A 9,301-nucleotide genomic window follows, 5' to 3' on the forward strand; every position below is an offset into this window, starting at 1 on the left:
AAAACCCATCATCTCAGCCCCAAATCTCCTTAAGCTGATAAGCAATTTCAGCAGTCTCAGGATAAAAAATCAACATGCAAAATTCACAAGCATTCCTATACACCAATAACAGACAAACAGAGAGCCAAATCATGAGTGAACTCCATTTCACAATTGCTACAAAGAGAATAAAATACCTAGGAATACAGCTAAGAAGAGATGTGAAAGATCTCTTCAAGGAGAACAACAAACCACTTCTCAAGGAAATAAGGGAGGACACAAACACATGGAAAAACATTTCATACCATTGACTTTCTTCAAAGAATTGGAAAACACTACTTAGAAATTCACATGGAACCAAAAAAGAGCCCGTGTAGCCAAGACAATCCTAAGCAAAAAGAACAAAGCAGGAGGCATCACACTACCTGGCTTCAAAGTATACTACAAGTCTACAGTAACCAAAACAGCATGGTACTGGTACCAAAACAGATATATAGACCAATGGAACAGAACAGAGGCCTCAGAAATAATGCCACACATCTACAACCATCTGATTTTGACAAACCTGACAAAAAACAAGCAGTGAGGGAATGGATTCCCTATTTGATAAATGGTGTTGGGCAAACTGGCTAGCCATAGGCAGAAAACTGAAACTGGACCCCTTCCTTACACATTATACAAAAATTAACTCAGGGTGGATTAAAAACTTAAATGTAATACCCAAAACCATAAAAACCCTAGAAGAAAACCTAGGCAATACCATTCAGGACATAGGCATGAGCAAAGACTTCATGACTGAAACACCAAAAGCAATTGCAACAAAAGACAAAATGTACAAATGGAATCTAATTAAACTAAAGAGCTTCTGCACAGCAAAAGAAACTATCATCGGAGTGACAGGCAACCTACAGAATGGGAGAAAATTTTTGCAATCTATTAAACAAACAACCCCATCAAAAAGTGGGTGGAGGATATGAGCAGACACTTCTCAAAAGAAGACATTTATGTTCCCAAGAAAATATGGGAAAGAAAGAAGCTCATCATCACTGCTCATTAGAGAAATGCAAATCAAAACCACAATGAGATACCATCTCATGACAGAATGGTGATCATTAAAAAGTCAGGAAACAACAGATGCTGGAGAGTGGGTGGAGAAATAGGAATGCTTTTACACTCTTGGTGGGAGTGCAAATTAGTTCAACCATTGGGGAAAACAGTGTGGTGATTCCTCAAGGATCTAGAACCAGAAATACCATTTGACCCAGCAATCCCATTACTGGGTACATACCCAAAGGATTATAAATTATTCTACTATAAAGACACATGCACATGTATGTTTATTGCAGCATTGTTCACAAGAGCAAAGACCTGGGACCAACCCAAATGCCCATCAAATATAGACTGTATAAAGAAAATGTGGCACATATGTACCATGGAATACTATGCAGCCATAAAAAAGGATGAGTTCATGTCCTTTGCAGGGACCTGGATGAAGCTGGAAACCATCATTCTCAGCAAACTAACACAGGAACAGAAAACCAAACACCATATTATCGCTCATAATTGGGAGCTAAACAATGAGAACACATGGACACAGGGAGGACACAGGGAACGTCACACAACTGGGCCTTTTAGGGTGAGGGGGGCTAGGGATAGCATTAGGAGAAACATCTAATGTAGATGACGGGTTGATGGGTGCAGCAAACCACCATGGCACATGTACACCGATGTAACAAACCTGCACGTTCTGCACATGTATCCCAGAAGTTAAAGTATAATTAAAAAAATAATAGCCACAACAACCTTTGAATACATACACAGTACAATAAGAAATAAACAGTGAAAACAGAAAGTTAAAAATGAAGAAGATGGAGTTAAGGTGCAGAGTCTTCATTTGTTTTGTTTTTGTGCTTGTTTGTTTGCTTATGCAAACAGTGCTAAGTTGTTATCAGCTTGAAATAATGGGTTAGAGGGTAGTATTTGCAAGCCTCATGGTAATCTCAAACCAAAAAGCATAGAATGGATACACAAACATAAAAAGCAAAAAACTATATTATATCACCAGAGAAAATAACCTTCACTAAAGAAAAATAGGAAGGTAGGAAAGAAAGAAGAGCAGACCACAACATAACCAGAAAACAAATAACAAAATGACAAAAGTAAGTCCTTACTACCAATACTAACATTGAATGTAAATGGGCTAAACTCTCCAATCAAAAGACATAGTCTGGCTAAATGGAAAAACAAACAAACAAACAAAACACCAATCTGTTGCCTCTAAGAAACACACTTTGTCTATAAAGACATGCACAGAAAGAAAACAACGGGATGGAAAATGATAATTCATGGCAATGGAAGCCAAAAAAAGTGGAGTACCTATACAAATATTAGACAAAATAGAGTTCAAGACAAAAACTATGAGGAGATAAAGGTCACCATATAATGATAAAGGGGTCAATTCATCAAAATGATATTGCAATTGTAAATATATATGCACTCAACACTGGAGCACCCAGATATATAAAGCAAATATTATTAGACCAAAGCAAAGAGAAAGCCTCAATACAATAATAGATAGAGACTTCAACACTCCACTTTCAGCATCAGACAGATCCTCCAGACAGAAAATCAACAAAGAAACATCAGACTTAATCTGCAGTATAGAACAAATTGATTATGGATATTTACATAACATTTCATCCAAAAGTTGCAGAATAAACATTCTTTTCCTCAGCACATGGATTTTTCTCAAGGATAGACCATATGTTAGATCACAAAACAAGTCTTGAACAATCCAAAAAATTGAAATATTACCAAGCATCAACTCTGACCACAATGGAATAAAACTAGAACTCAATAACAAGAGGAATTTTGGAAACTATAGACACATGGAAATGAAACAATATGCTCCTGAATGACTATCAAAGAAATCTAAAAGGAAATTGAAAAAATGCTAGAAACAAATGATAGTGGAAACACAACATACCAAAATCTATGAAATACAGCGAAAGCAATACTAAGAAGGAAATTTATAGCTATAAGGGCCTACATCAGAAAAGAAGAAAAACTTGAAATAAACAACCTAAAAGTGTATCTTAAATAACTGAAAAAACAAGAGTAACCCAAGCCCAAAATTAGTAGAAGAACACAAATAATAAAAATTACAGCAGAAATAAATGAAATTGAAATGAAGAAAACAATACAAAAGATCAATGAAACAAAAACTTGTTTTCTTGAAAAGTTAAACATTGACAAACGTTCAGGCCGACTAAGAAAAAAAGATCAAAATTAATAAAATCAGACATGAAAGCAGAGATATTACAACTGATACCACTGAAATTCAAAGAATTATTAGTGACTACTATGAGCAACTATATGCCAATAAATTGAAATCTCTAAAAAAATGGAAAAATTCCCAGGCACATACAACCTACAAAGATTGAACCATGAAGAAATCCAAAACCTGATAAGACCAAAAACAGGTAATGAGATTAATTCTGCAATAAAAAGTCTCCCACTTTAGAAAAAACAAAACAAAACAAAACAAACAAAAAACAAAAAACAAAGCCTGGGAGCAGATGGCTTTAGAGCTGAATTCTACCAAACATTTAAAGAATAACTGATACCAATCCTACACAAACTATTCTGAAAAACAGAGGAAGAGGGAATACTTCCAGGCTCATTCTTGAAATTCTTGTTACCCTGATACCAAAACCAGACAAAGACACATCTAAAAAGGAAAACAACAAGCAAATATCTCTGATGAATATTGATTCCAAAGTCTCAATACTATACTAGTGAACCAAATTAAATAATACATTAAAAAGATATTTCCTCATGAACAAGTGGGATTTATCCCTAGGATGCAAGGATAGTTCAACATACACAAATCAATCAATGTGATACATCATATATACAGAATGAAGGTCAAGAACCATATAAACGTTTTAATTAATGCTGAAAAAGCATTTGATAGGATTCAACATTCCTTCATGATAAAAACCCTCAGAAAACTGGATATAGAAGGAAAATCTCAACATAATAAAAATCACATAAAAAGACACACAACTAGTATCATACTAAATTGGGAAAAACTAAAAGGCTTTCCTCTAAGATCTGGAACATGACAAGAATGCTCACATTCACTACTATTATTCAACATAATAGTAGAAGCTCTGGCTAGAGCAATCACTCAAGAAAAATAAAGAGCATCCACATAGGAAAGGAACAAGTCAAATTATGCTTGTTTGTAAACAATATGACCTTATATTGGTAAAACCTGAAGACTGTACCAAAAAGCTATTAGAATTGATAAACAAACTCAGTAAATTTGCAGAATACACAATTAACATAAAAAATTAGTAGTATTTCTACATGCCAATAGTGAACAATTTGAAACAAAATCAAAAAAGTAATCCCACTTACAAAGGTAAACACAAAAAATTAAATACCTGAAAATTAACTCAACCAAAGAGATGAAATAGCTCTATAATGAAAACTATAAAACTCTAATGAAAGAAATGGAAAAGGACACCCAAAAAAAGAAAAGATAGTCCATGTTCATGGATTAGAAGTATCAACATTGTTAAAATGGCCATACTACCCAAAGAATCTACAGATTTAATGCAATTCCTATCAAAATACCAAAAACATTCTTCACAGAAATAGAGAAAACAATCCTAAAATTTATATAGAGCCACAACTGACCCAGAATAGCCAAAACTATCCTAAGAAAAAAGAACAAAACTGAAGGAATCATGTTACTTGACTTCATATGATACTTACTACTGAGGCTACAGAAACCAAAACAGCATGTACTGGCATTAAAACTGACACATAGAACGATGGAACAGAACAGACAACTCGGAAACAAACCCACAAACCTACAGTGAACTCATTTTTGAAAAAGATGCCAAGAACATACACTGGAAAAAGACAGTCTCTTCAATAAATGGTGCTGGGACAACTGAATATCCATATGCAGAAGAATGAAACTAGGCCCATATATCTATACAAATATCAAATCAAAATGGATTAAAGATGTATGATTAAGATCTCAAACCATGAAGCTCCCATAAGAAAACATCAGAGAAACTCCCCAGGACATTGGTTTGAGCAAAAATTTCTTAAGTAGTAATACCCTACAAGTACAGGCAACCAAGTAAAAAATGCACAATTGGGATCACATCAAGTTAAAAAATACTTCTGCACAGCAAAGGTATGATCAACAAAGTGAAGAGACAATCCACAGAAGAGGAGAAAATATTTGCAAACTACTCATCTGGCAAGGGATTAATAACCAGAATATAAAAGGAGCTTAAACAACTGTATAGGAAAAAAAATCTAACAATCTGATCAAAAAAATGGGTGAAATATTTGGATAGTCATTTCTCAAAACAAGATATACGAATGTCAAACAGACATGTGAAAAGGTGCTCAACATCATTGATCATCAGAGAAATGCAAATCAAAACTAAAATAAGATATCATCTCATCCCAGTTAAAACAGCTTATATACAAAAGACAGGTAGTAACAAATGCTGGTGAGGATGTGGAGAAACGGGAACCATTGTACACCGCAGGTGGGAATATAAATTAGTAAAACCACTATGGAAAACAGTTTAAAGGTTTCTCAAAAGACTAAAATTAGAGTTACCATATGATCCAGCAATCTCACTGGTGGGTATATACCCAAAAGAAAGTTAGTAAGTGTATCAAACAGGTATCCACACTCTCATGTTTGTTGTAGCACTGTTCACAATAGCCAAGATTTGGAAGCAATCAAAGTGTCCAGCAACAGATGAATAGATAAAGAGAAGGTGGTATGGCCGGGCGCGGTGGCTGACACCGGTAATCCCAGCACTTTGGGAGGCCGAGGTGGGTGGATCATGAGGTCAAGAGATTGAGACCATCCTGGCCAACATAGTGAAACCCCATCGCTACTAAAAATACAAAAAAATTAGCTGGGCGTGGTGGCTGGCGCCTGTAGTCCCAGCGACTCAGGAGGCTGAGGCAGGAGAACCACTTGAACCTGGGAGGCTGAAGTTGCAGTGAGCCGAGATTGCGCCACTGCACTCCAGCCTGGAGACAGAGTGAGACTCCATCTCAAAAAAAAAAAAAAAAAAAAAAAAAGAGGGAGAGAGAATGTGGTACATATACACAGTGGAGTACTATTCAGCCATTTAAAAAATGAGATCCTGTCATTTGCAGCAATACGGATGGAATTGGAGATTATTATGTTAAGTTGAATAAGTAAAAAATAACTGCCATGTTTGTGCAGAAAGGCAAGCATTGCACTTTCTCACTCATCTGTGGGATCTAAAAATCAAAACAATTGAACTCGTGGACATAGAGAGTACATAGATGGTTAACAAAGGCTAGGAAAGGTAGTGGGGGCTAAAGGGAAGGTGTGGCTGGTTAATGGCTACCAAAAAAAAAAATAGAAAGAGTGAATGAGACCTACTATTTGATACCACAGCAGAGTGACTATAGTCAATGATAATTTAGCTGTACATTTTAACGTAACTAAAAGAGTATAACTGGATTGTTTGTAACAAAAAAGAGTAAACGTTTGAGGGGATGGCTACCCCATTCTTATGTGATTATTACTCTTTGCATGCCTGTATCAACACATCCCGTGTACTCAATATAGACCTACTATATATCCACAAAACTTAAAAATACATTTAAAAAAAAGAAATTCCTACACTTCCCATACCTGTTTACTGATAAGGTAAACTAATATGCCCACATAATGTTAAAATACCAAAAAATGTAAAATTATGTTTTCAAACAAACTGAATACAAATTATGAAAAATTCCACATATTGACAGTAATTATTTTCTCTAGCCTATCAGCTTAAATTTAATTTCCAAGATTCCTGGTGCAATTTAAGACCTTAGACTAATATTAAATTCAGTGAGTTGATGAAAATCTTCGGATAATTTCTAGTTAAGTTGGAATACTGAAATGTGGTCACCAATCACAGGTTATATAATAAATAAATATAACTTTTATTCTTATATTTTATGGAGTGGCTATTTGTTTGGATTACACTATGAAACATGGGGGTTTTGTAGACCAATTCAAGCAAGTGTAAAAAGGATGTATATGACTATAGAAAGTTGTAATATATGTGCTTGAGAATTTTGCACATCTGCCAAAATACTTATTTTTAATAGTCCTCAATTACATAACTTCCAGTTTCCTCTTTGAAAGAGAATTACTTTGATTAATGTAATGAACAAAAGTAGGAGTTAGAACCATGGTAGAAACAAGAATGGACAAGGAATATGACTGTTATGAAAGGTAATGGAATGTAGTTTGGGTTTTCAAGAAAAGAGTATCTTTGCCTAAAGTAATGTGTTTTGTTGCTATTTCTGTCCTCACTGTGCTTGATGATAACTGAAATCAATTTTATTATTTTAGCTGGGCTTCATGAAGTCTGCCTATACATGTGTGGTGTAGGGACCAGACAAAGCTTTGGATAGTTTATAGTCAGAAGCTGGGGCTCCCCTTTTCTGGACTTCTCCTTTCTCAGATTTTCTCCTGACCTCCTACTGCTCATGTTAGCCTAAACTCAGTCCTCTGTTACTTCAACCCAGTAACTCTACAGCTTTTTTACTGACGTTTTAGTCCTCTGCCTGGTGCACACTAGGGCCAGCTATAAAATCAGGAAACTCACTCCTTGCTATTTCCTTCTTCCAAGTGTCAACTGCTCTTCAGTACCGGCCTATTTTGTTCATTCTCCATTGCCTTCAGGTGGCTGTTTTTTTTTAAATATTTTATCCAGAATTTATAGAAAGTATCTGTGGGAGGTTTGGTCCTATGGGTGTTATTTGATCATTAGTGTAAGCAAAAAATGTTGTGTATATATTTTTACTGCTTATCATGTTTTCCTTTTTCTTTGGCCCACTATTTCATGTAGAATAGATTGACAGTCATTAGTTTTACAGCTTAGTCCACAGATTCTGAATTACAGAGAACGGCTCATGATGGAATGGAGGGGAATATTGGCAATGTCCGGAGATCATACATTTTTATCAGGATGAAATTGGAAAAGGGAGCACATTTCTAAATCATCAAGATTGGTGGTTTGAAAACATATCCAAGTGCTTCGACATACCTCATATGAACAGATGCAGTCTTATTCCCCTTCTCTTCAAAACAGGCCTTCATGATGTGTTTTAGTAAATTGTATGTCTCAGAACTGACACACAAGAAGTTCCAAGGTTTATAAAGCTGGCACCTTCTTGTCACATGTGCCCTTGGCGCCTTGAGCCAAATGCTGGAGAAACTACGTAGAGAAACAAAATAAAAATAGAAAGAGATGCTTGAGGATCCTCAGCTCACTGCCCACCCCCAATAAAACATATCATTAATACGTTTCCTATCATCAATATATTGATTAGACAGATAATTTTTAATATTTAAAGAATGTTTCATTCAGTTATGATCCATAGTTTCTATACCCTCTTTACATTGAGTTTTTTTTAAGAGAAGGAATATTTGAATTTTTTGAGGAATATTAGGAATGGGAGACAAAGGAGATAATTGGAAATTCAGGGGCTCAGAGGTGGCTAAGCAAATTAAATGGAAATACTTGACATCAGATGTCAACTTCAAAAAAGGCTTTCTTTAATTAAAAAGTGGAAGAAATCTCTTTTCTAACTACACATAAAAAATTATAACAGCACTGAAATGATCATGATTATGTTTCTTCATTCCTATTATACAAACGAATTTTTTTCTAAGCTATTCACATACTGGTTTAAATCTAGTATTCTTTAGTACTGTTTTTGGTATACATATACAAAATTTACTCTACGTATGTTTGTCACTCAAATTTAATTGTGTGCATCATTATCTAACAACAACATAAAATAAGAATTCATAATGAAATAAAACCTACCCCAAAGATACATTCTCCTCATTGATTTAGAGTTGAATGTCTTTACCATCCAAAAAATTAGATGTTCAAACAATGATAGTTAAGTTCATACATGTGGTACAAATTACAATGGAAAACAGCAATAATTTGCTGATAAAAGCTATATGTTCTTAATTATAAATAGAGATAATTCTTCAAATGAAATATCATACAATAAACTATCATATAATAAACATACATATATATGTGAAATGTACTCGGCTTCATAATTTATGGTCAGTGTTGTTATTCATACACATGCACACATATACACACATATATATATGCGTGTGCACTCCTGTAACTTGCTTCAATCAACAGGAAATTAGTAGACTTTACACAGAGATTTAAGATGGCTTCCACATTGGAGTTTCTTGCTCTTTTCCATTTAC

The 9,301-nt window shown here is 34.7% G+C and overlaps 1 protein-coding gene across 1 annotated transcript in view; it reads right to left on the reverse strand.

Moving 5' to 3' along the window:
• The window catches only part of PRH1 (proline rich protein HaeIII subfamily 1), a 245,644-nt gene extending 237,476 nt beyond the window's left edge, over positions 1-8,168 (reverse strand). The window contains exon 1 of the mRNA XM_063593349.1: positions 8,106-8,168. The gene's annotated coding sequence lies outside the window, so the exon portion shown is untranslated. The remainder of the gene's footprint in view (positions 1-8,105) is intronic.
• Between the last annotated feature and the right edge of the window lie 1,133 nt (positions 8,169-9,301).

The sequence above is a fragment of the Pan paniscus genome, chromosome 10, assembly GCF_029289425.2.
Source record: "Pan paniscus chromosome 10, NHGRI_mPanPan1-v2.0_pri, whole genome shotgun sequence".
Lineage (NCBI taxonomy): Eukaryota > Metazoa > Chordata > Mammalia > Primates > Hominidae > Pan > Pan paniscus.